Below are 8956 nucleotides of genomic sequence, written 5' to 3' on the forward strand. Positions count from 1 at the left end.
AGCAGGTTGTGTTCATTATTAATTGCTCCTTTGAAGGTTTGGGCCCCAAGTTGAAGTTAAACAGAAGCCGGCCCGAGGCCAGTAGGGGCCTGGGGGGGGGGGCAAATCTTCCCAATTTGGAGAAAAGTACTTTTGTTGGGTCATGTACTTTGCTTCAAATTGTTGCGTTAGGCCATCGCACCCCTTCCCCCCTCTACCCTCCTGGCCACGGTCTTGAAGAATAGAGACCACAGAAGCGACACGAGATTCCACATTTGCATGCATTAGAAAGTCACTAAATACAGTAGCTCCCTTCAAATTAGTAGTGTTAGTTGGAAGGCTGTTGGTTGGAGTAGAGTTTGTTAGAATGATGTTTGATGGAGTAGTGTTGTTTTGATGGTGTTGTTGGGATGGTGTTGGTTGGGTGGTGTTGGTAATGGTTGTGTTAGTCTGATGGTGTTGGTTGGATGGTCTTGAATTAAATAGAATTGTGTTAGATGTGGTTGTGTTGGATGAAATGGTGTTGGTTAGATTATGTTGGTTTGATAGAATTTTTTTAGACTGGCTCTTTTTCTGCTGAAACTGAAATCAACTAATATGAGACCTGAATTTTTTGTTGGCTGTAACTTGGGATAAAAAGTCTGAAAGGCGATAGGTATCTCCAATGGCTATTAAAAGGTCGGCTGATGATCGATGGTGTCTAGCATGTATTGTTGGTAAACAAGCCTCCGACCTGCGTGTCATATTTTGCCCAAGCAAAACATAAACCACAAGACCAATGACATGGAATCACGTCACTAAAAATGCATCTCATTTTTAATGATTGGGAAGGCAGTAAGGGATGTTATCGAAACCAAGTGTATCATTTCAGTGTTTCAGTCAAATATATCAAGCAGAAGTTCATAAAGTCAGAGACGTAAATTGGCAGATATTTTTGGAAGGGTGAAAGGCTCAAAATTTCCGACTGACAAAGGTCAATTTTAATCTTGTATGAGGGCCTAAACTTTAATAGTTTTTTACCAACAAAACCTTAATTATTCAGCTGTATGATAAAGTTTCTAGATTTCGTAAGTTTGGAAGATCGAGCATAAAAACTGTTAGTTAAATTAGTTCATCAAAACATACGTAGTCCAAAAATCAGGTGTTAATTTTTCTCCTTCTACGACTTGCCCATTGCTCCACTATCTTATCTAAATTTACGTTGTCCAAAATGTCTTTCTCGCAAGTAAGAATCATGAGGTCGTTCAGTCTTTCATCGGTCGATCTCGAACGGAGGAAGTTCTTGACAATTTTCAAGCGACTAAATGTTCTTTTATTTTTTGCTACTGATATAGGAGTAGTAAGAGCTAATTTCTAAGCTCTATAAGTCATGGGAAATGTACCGCGCTTCTTAAAGCATAACTGTTAAGCGTTATTTAAAAAATTCTATTTCGTATCCCGTTTTTAGAAGCAATTTGATGGAATGATTATCACACTATCCCCATTACGACGAATGTAGTTGAAAATATTTGCATTTTCATACATAACTTGGTTTTTTTGGTATTGCGTCGCCTCTCATTCTTTTCAGGACTGCCTTTTACCAAACAACTATTTTCTTTTCAACTTATACCTTTCTTTTGCTTCTCTTTGAGCTACAGTTCACAAGGTAATTTGAGTCAAAACCTCGCTTTTCCCGAATGATTCAATTTTTTTGCGATTAGCCTAGCTTTCAACCAACAGCTTTAAATTTTCCGACTGTCCTCAAATTTTCTGACTGAATAAAATATTGGGGGGGGGGGGTCACACCAGTATTTACGTGCTTGCATAAACACGTAAATAACCACGTTTTGGCAGACAAATAAATGTTGGGGCATTAATCTGATTCTTATGTTTGAACTGATTTGAACAATAAAATTGTCAACATGAATGCAAGGTAATAAGACAATTTATGTTGTTTGAAATTAAACTGATCATACATTAACTAAGTTAAAGTTACATCAGATACATTTTTTTGCCTTAAAAATAAGATTCACCTGAAAATGAGTTCTGTAGGAAAACTGTACTTGCAGCAATATCTTGAAGACCTTTTTGAAGCATTCTTAGTTGAAACTTATCATTCATAACAGGACATTATGTATGTTTTTGCTTCATCATTCCAAAAAAAGTCTTGAACTAAATCCAAAATTTCAATCATATAGTTTTTTACACAATCATAACATAAGAGCATTCAAGTAAATTCTTTGCTTGATTAAGAAACAGTTGTGATTAAAAAAATATTTATATTGCACTCAAAGTATAACTTCAACTGAAATGCTTGGGTAAAAGAAAATTCTTTTACACTGGCTTGAATTTACTTGTTTAATGGCCTTTAATGCTCTTTTTTCTAACAAGAATTCACGTCACACAAAAATGAAACAGGGCTATGATTTATGATTGTAGAAATTAGAGAATATTCTAATCTTTAAGTATCTAATCTTATGATTTAAGTGCATAAATAAATTTCTAGTAGGAGAGTTTGCTTTGAGAAGTATTGCTTCAGAGACTTCCATAGCTAAGAGTGTTAGTCGTTTCTCAACTTGGCCATTTTCAAGGCCGGGGAACAGCGTAAATACTTTGGTATTGTAAGTGTGGGTTTCTCCTCCTGAATTTTAAATGTTCTCATTGGCTATTTTGCAAATGATAGCAGGAATAGAGGAGGTTATGTTCTGTCCAAGTTTATGAACGATAAGTTCTTGTTAGCCAGTTAAAGCGCGGCATAAAAATGAAAAGAAGATATGCTGATAATGCATTTTTATGAAACATGAAAATAACAGTCTTAAAAAAAATATAACCGAAATATTTTAAAGCAACTTGACAGATAAAAGAAACTTTGGTTATTTTTACTTCCTTTAAAATGTTATTATAATTCTTTTACTTTTTCAAGGACTGTGCTCGCAAAATTATGACGGCCTCAACAAAGAGACTTTTTCGAAGTATTAAAAGATGCTGATTCTTGGAATCGGAAAAAATAAAACGTGCAAGGAAAAAACAAAAGTGAATGAAACCCCATTCCAAGCAAATGGCAAATTTCCAAAAGCGGCAGATTAGAATATTATCTTTACTACGTAAGTTTTCTAGTACACCTATTTTGAGGGCTTTATCGTACAATAATTAATAAACAGGAAAAGATAAACGTTATCTTAAACAGTCTTTTTCAAAGAGATTTTACTCTATTTGGTAGATTTCAATGTTTAACCTTAAAAATAAAAAAGGTCTTTCCTGAAAACACATCTTGTTAACTTTATCGTTCATTTCAACCTCAAACTTACTTCATACGGTACCTAGTTTTCAAAAAGAGGTTTTGTAGTGGCAATGATCGTTTGTTATCTTAATTTGACTTCAAAACTGCCTTGCAAAAGTCATGATATAAAACCCTGCTATTTCAGCTGGAACTCAGATAACAGCAACATCTGACATCGCACTGCTGGAAATGCCATAGCTAAGAGTAAAATCACCATAGTAATACTTTTGTAGATGAAACTAGGCAAGATCAAAAGCAGCAAATAATAAAAGGATTTTCCTTCAACGCAAATATACAATTTAAGGCTCTTTATTGTTTAATTTTTCAAGCAGTCAAAATATGAAACACGGTGTCTCCAACTGCGAAGGTGAGGTATAAAAACTAAAACAAAGAATAAACATAATCCAAAACAAGGCATTTTTAGTGGAAATGCATTAAATCTTATCAAATTATTTAGGAAAGAGATAAATAATTTGTTTATTCTTTCAAATTGATTGGCAGGTCAAATAAACAATTTTTGAAAATGAAACGCGTGGCTGACAATGTCTGTTTGCCCTCATTAGTCCATGAGATCGTGACCTAGCTAACTAAAGTTTGCATGACTATAACAACAGGACATTTCCTAACACAAGTCGTTGGCAACACGCCTTTCAATGCTGAGATTTCGAAATACACGTCTCCTAAGCAACAGCGTAATGGACGAAGCTGAAAACTGTGCAGAACACAAAATAAATAGTTACAATAATGGAGCTTGCAAAAGGGAAATATAGTTTAAACATATAGAGCTTGAAAAAAGCTCTCTTTAGCGTAATCTTGGCTTGACTGTGAGAGAGTTTGGTATAGAGAGTATCGAAGAATAAGTTAATATTTCCGGAGAATGAGCAATCTTGATATTCTTAAAGTGGTTATTGTACTTAAGAAAATGCCAAGAAAACAGTAATCGACTCGTTGCCAATTTAGATGCTACATGACTACCACAATCTCTCAGATGTTCTCAGTTGAAGCATTTGTGTCTATAACGTATGCATGTACCCAGGTTTTGTAGACATACGAGTAAAATCTTATTTTCAATTATCAAAACACAGATAATACTTTGAAACCATCACTTTACTGATATGAGTTAAAAAGGTACTGAAAGAGAGTTTGCTGGAACTGTTTAGCTGTGATTTCCTGGTTTTTACTAAATTTTGAAGTGGTTAAGGCAAATTCTAAAGGAAGTAAACTCGATTGATTAAGTAATAGGAGTGGATAAAAAGCAACGACAAATAACTTGCCCTTTTCTCCTAGAAAGTTGCAGCTTTGCTTCTGTACATTTTACAGAGCTTGCTCTTAGACGATTCTCCTTGTCAACAGGCTGGTTGGCTATCAAGAATGAAACCAGGTTTTCCTGCCCTTCGCCTTACATTATAACACACAGTAATGTAAAGGTAGGCTATTTATTTGACTGTTTGGTACTGCAAAATGCAAGGTTTCTATTAAGTGTCTGATGGGTCATCATCTTACAAGCAAAATGTTTTGCACAGAAAATTGTATCCCTCCTGAATCTTTACAGTGTTTTTACAATTGTTGAAGTATTTTTAAGAACCAATACATTTTTAATGTTGCTTCTCCTGTTTAATACAAAGATACACAGATGAAAAAATTAAATAGAGAAATAAATATAAAATGTTTGAAAATTATGAAGTAGAGCAGGCTTTCCTAAAGATGCTAAACATTTGCTAAAAACCAAACCACTCTATTAGGCATAAATGACATTTTGATGTTTAAAATATAAAGCTAAACACAAAATACATAAACACAAAATTTCCTACTTGATACGTTTAGAAATGTCAAGACATAGTGATAATAATAGAGATGTACAATGTTAGTATCAAATATTGTTTCAATACAATCGAACGAGTCAAATGGAAAGGGCGCTTGTGATTGCACTGAGTCAGGGCGCCGACTCGGCCTCAGAAAAAATATGGCTGCAGCAAGAATCTGTCGATGACGCCAAATCATTCTTTAATCATTTGGCAAAAAAGAATCTTAAATCTTGTCTGGACATGGGACCAACATCAAACGATGCGTGTTAGCCACAGCCTGTTGCAGTCACACAAGCTATTAAAAGTTCTTAGGTGGGCGATGCTGAAACAGCAAGAAAATTTCAATTAGCACAGCTCTTCAGCAATGCAGAGCCATGTGCTCAGTTAATCACTGTCCTTGAATGGAAAGAGTTCGGCGACAAGACGCAGTACCATTAATAGCAATTGAAAGAGGTCGGCGACAAGACGCAGTCTAACTTGATATTAAAATATATTTTTCAGATCATGTTTCATTCATATCGGATCGCTCTCGTCGTTCTTCGTTGTTCCTCCCTGTCGCCTACTGTTGCTTTTATCGTCGCAAGACTCGTAGAATCCGGAAGTAGCCCATTAAGCCCCCCCCCACCCCCCCCCCACCTTCCTTCAAGCATATATCCTTTTTGCTTCGCCGATTATTTTGAAATTAGTTTTAACACTGGTTGAATGACACACCTTCCACTAGGACCGTCGTTAGGAGCGTTGTAAATGACGACAATTCCAGTGCATGCAGTACTTGCCAACGCCTCAGCCATGTCAAAATCAGAATCAAGATCATGAAATTTAGGTCTGTTATGACATAATTACAACTCAAATGTCTCTCTCAAGTCTGTTTCACATAATCAACAAACTAAGAAGAAAAAATAGTAAAATATTTTCTACCAACCTCTGCAGAGTAAAGGGAAGGATCTTCTATCACAAACCCCTTCCAAACAGAAGATTTTTCCTGAATTGTAATTACTTTTGTGGGGAATCAGCTGCAAAATTACAGAAAACCAAACATACTCTGAGTCGGTAACAGCCTGTTCTCATTTATCAAATTTGTTCAGTTCATCCGCCATGACAGCTTTATATTTATTTTTAAGAACTAAAGTGTCAGATTAACTGATATAAAAAGCCAGTCGCTATGATATTAATGAATCCGTTTTAGCAGAGAAAAGTCATTCAAATAGAAGATGACGGGAAATTTATGCCGAAGAAGTACAAGGCTAATCATTTATCCAAAGTTCGTTTTGGAGGTAAATATAAAAATATACGGAAAGCTTAGTAATTGTTTGCTAAATGCCCACTTTTTTAAGCAAAAAGATTAATTCTATCTTGGCAGTTAGTCGGTGACTCGAAATCGATATGTAATGAGACCGAAATTTTGTGGCTCTTTCTAATAGCCAGTTCGTGGAGTGTGTCATCAGGCATGGAAGCAAAGATATAAACCTGGTACACTCAAATAATTATTTGATGTGGCAACTAGCACAAAGATCAGACACTTTTTTTAGTGACAAAACCCAGTTTTTTACCAAAGTTTCATAGCTTTATTCGGGTAGCTTATTTTCTAAATGGCCCTTCTCGTAAGGCACTGAAGCAGAACAGTTTCTTATTAAACGAAACGGATGAGTAGAATTGCTAGACACCAGCTGAGCTACTTTTTCTATCATATATTGAACGAATGGTTTTTTATATCCAAGCCTACAAAATACAGTCTTAGGATATAATCTTTGGTATATACAAATGAAGTAAGAGAGAATATAGAAAGGCTATGAGAGAAATACACTTCAAAATTGACAGAGTGATGTAAACAGAAAAATTTTAAGCTCGCGTTATTTATAACAGCTATATATTACTATAATTTATGTGGTTTGCATAATCTTGTTGTTGCTGTAACAAGATTGAATTCTATCTATACTTCTTTTTAAAACTTTAAGCCTAAAGTATAGAAAAGTAAAGACGCCATAAAGACCTATTGAAGTCTTTCTATTTTGACCATTTAATCTTAAAGAACATCAAAACCTAGTAATACATTTCAATAAACAGCTGTATTTATACGAAAGCGGCCTATATACATTCGCAGACAAAGATCTGTCCCAATGATCACTATAATTCGGCCTTGATTTTGAATATTTTAGCCAGACCAAATAAAAATTCCACTAGTAAAATTTAGACATTTGACAAACCGCATCTCAGCTCATTCTTAAATTAGTTAAATGACTTAGCACATCTACAGGTAATTTATAATGCTTTTAAATTATTTGTTCGAAAATCAGAATGTATGAAAACAGATATTAATGACGTCATCAGTTAAACATTACTTTGAAGTACTTTCAACTCTGTCACAAAACAACACTTTCAACTCTGTCAAACTAATACCTAAACTAAATGTAATACGAAAAAGAGAAAACTAGCTTATTGACTTCAAAGTGCATGTATGAAATGCTAATGATGAACGCTTTCTTCATATTCTAAAGGATACTCTGATCATTTTCTTGTTCTTTTATTTTTCTCAAAATAAGCATCCATACTTAGCGCTGGAATAGATCTTTAATTGTGTTGTCTAAAAATTATCTTTGTTGCTTTACTTTGCAATCATGGAACTTGGATTTGTTGAACACGTGCTTGTCATCCCACATATTTATCGGTTTCTTCTTTATCGGTTTCTTCTTTATCAAGATTTTCACATTATTCTTTCTGTGAAAATGAACAAAGATTCGCAAAAGTAATTAACAGTCAAATGGAAAGTTTGCATGTTGTATAACTTTTTACCACTAGATGTGTCTCTTTCGACGTTGGCCCTGTTTATATCTAATCTATTTTGACTTTACTTAACCCTATTTGTTATATTTTCAGTTACCGCTTCACGATCAATTCATAGCTAGAAGATGTACTAGCCTGGTAGCTTTGAGGATCGATATGCAAAGTTTGAGGGACAGCGATCATAACAATGTACCTTTATGGTTATCGTTATTGGCTTCATTTACAGTATAATCCCAACACGTTCGAACCCCCGATATCTCGAAAATTCGTTAACTCGAAGTATTTCCTTTTCACTTGGAGGCCTTAGTTTTCAGAATATTACTGCAATCCTTAACGCCTTGGGGAGAATGCCTAAATTGTGTACCAATAGCTGCATTCTTGGGCTTTTTTAGCCGCCAGTACTGTTCTCAGGCGTCATAAGAAGCTCAAAAGGTAGTTCTGCTACTAATAAAGGCAAACATTTCCACAGTGTTTTATTAAAATAACGAAAATATTTTACAAGTCTGTCAACTTAAAGAAGTCTACAGGCCAGTGTAGATCTAAAGGCAGTTTCACTAGCACGCAGATGGTTTTAAGGCTCCTTTTTGCCGTCTGTTAAATACCAATTTTTTTGCGGTAAATACTCCCTACCGTGTGCGGTTTCCTTAAGTCAGCCGAGCTGAAACAATCTGTTCTTGTTGCATATGAGCCAAATATCGCTCACAGCAACAGAAATCAGGACGATTCCTGAATTCAATTCCAAAAATATAAGCAAAAAAGCTATTTGAAAGAACAGTTCAAAACTTTTTATTGCAAAAGAGCAATAGTGATAAAAGTTATTGTGAAATAATCTCTTGTATATAGTAACCATATCTGGCCAGGTCTTGCACCTGTCTAAATATCATTATGGAATTAACTCTTTTTACAAACGCGCTATCTGAAGCAGCGTGATTGCTGGAAACGTAAAATTGGGCGAGATACTTCAAGTAATAATCTGTTATAGATCGAAGATGAAACGAAAATATGATTATACTGATTGAAAAGAAGAAGAAACAAGATTGAATGTTTCAACATACATGACGTCAACAATTATGCAAATTTATGGTTGAAAAATAGCCGTTTATACGGTACAAGTCATTATAATTATTGACAC

The 8956-nt window shown here is 34.8% G+C and overlaps 1 long non-coding RNA gene across 2 annotated transcripts in view; it reads left to right on the forward strand.

The window, feature by feature from the left end:
* LOC148958973 (uncharacterized) overlaps positions 1-8489 on the forward strand; it is a 53519-nt gene extending 45030 nt beyond the window's left edge. The window contains exons 5-6 of one of the 2 annotated variants that reach the window (XR_016144335.1): positions 4526-4665; positions 7918-8489. This is a non-coding gene — a long non-coding RNA (uncharacterized LOC148958973). Of the gene's footprint in view, positions 1-2881; positions 3063-4525 lie in introns of both variants that reach the window. The other variant, XR_016144336.1, reaches the window with a different exon arrangement.
* Positions 8490-8956: the final 467 nt, after the last annotated feature.

Source organism: Rhopilema esculentum, chromosome 11, assembly GCF_057945365.1.
Source record: "Rhopilema esculentum isolate cy_ngs chromosome 11, ASM5794536v1, whole genome shotgun sequence".
Taxonomy (NCBI): Eukaryota; Metazoa; Cnidaria; class Scyphozoa; order Rhizostomeae; family Rhizostomatidae; genus Rhopilema; species Rhopilema esculentum.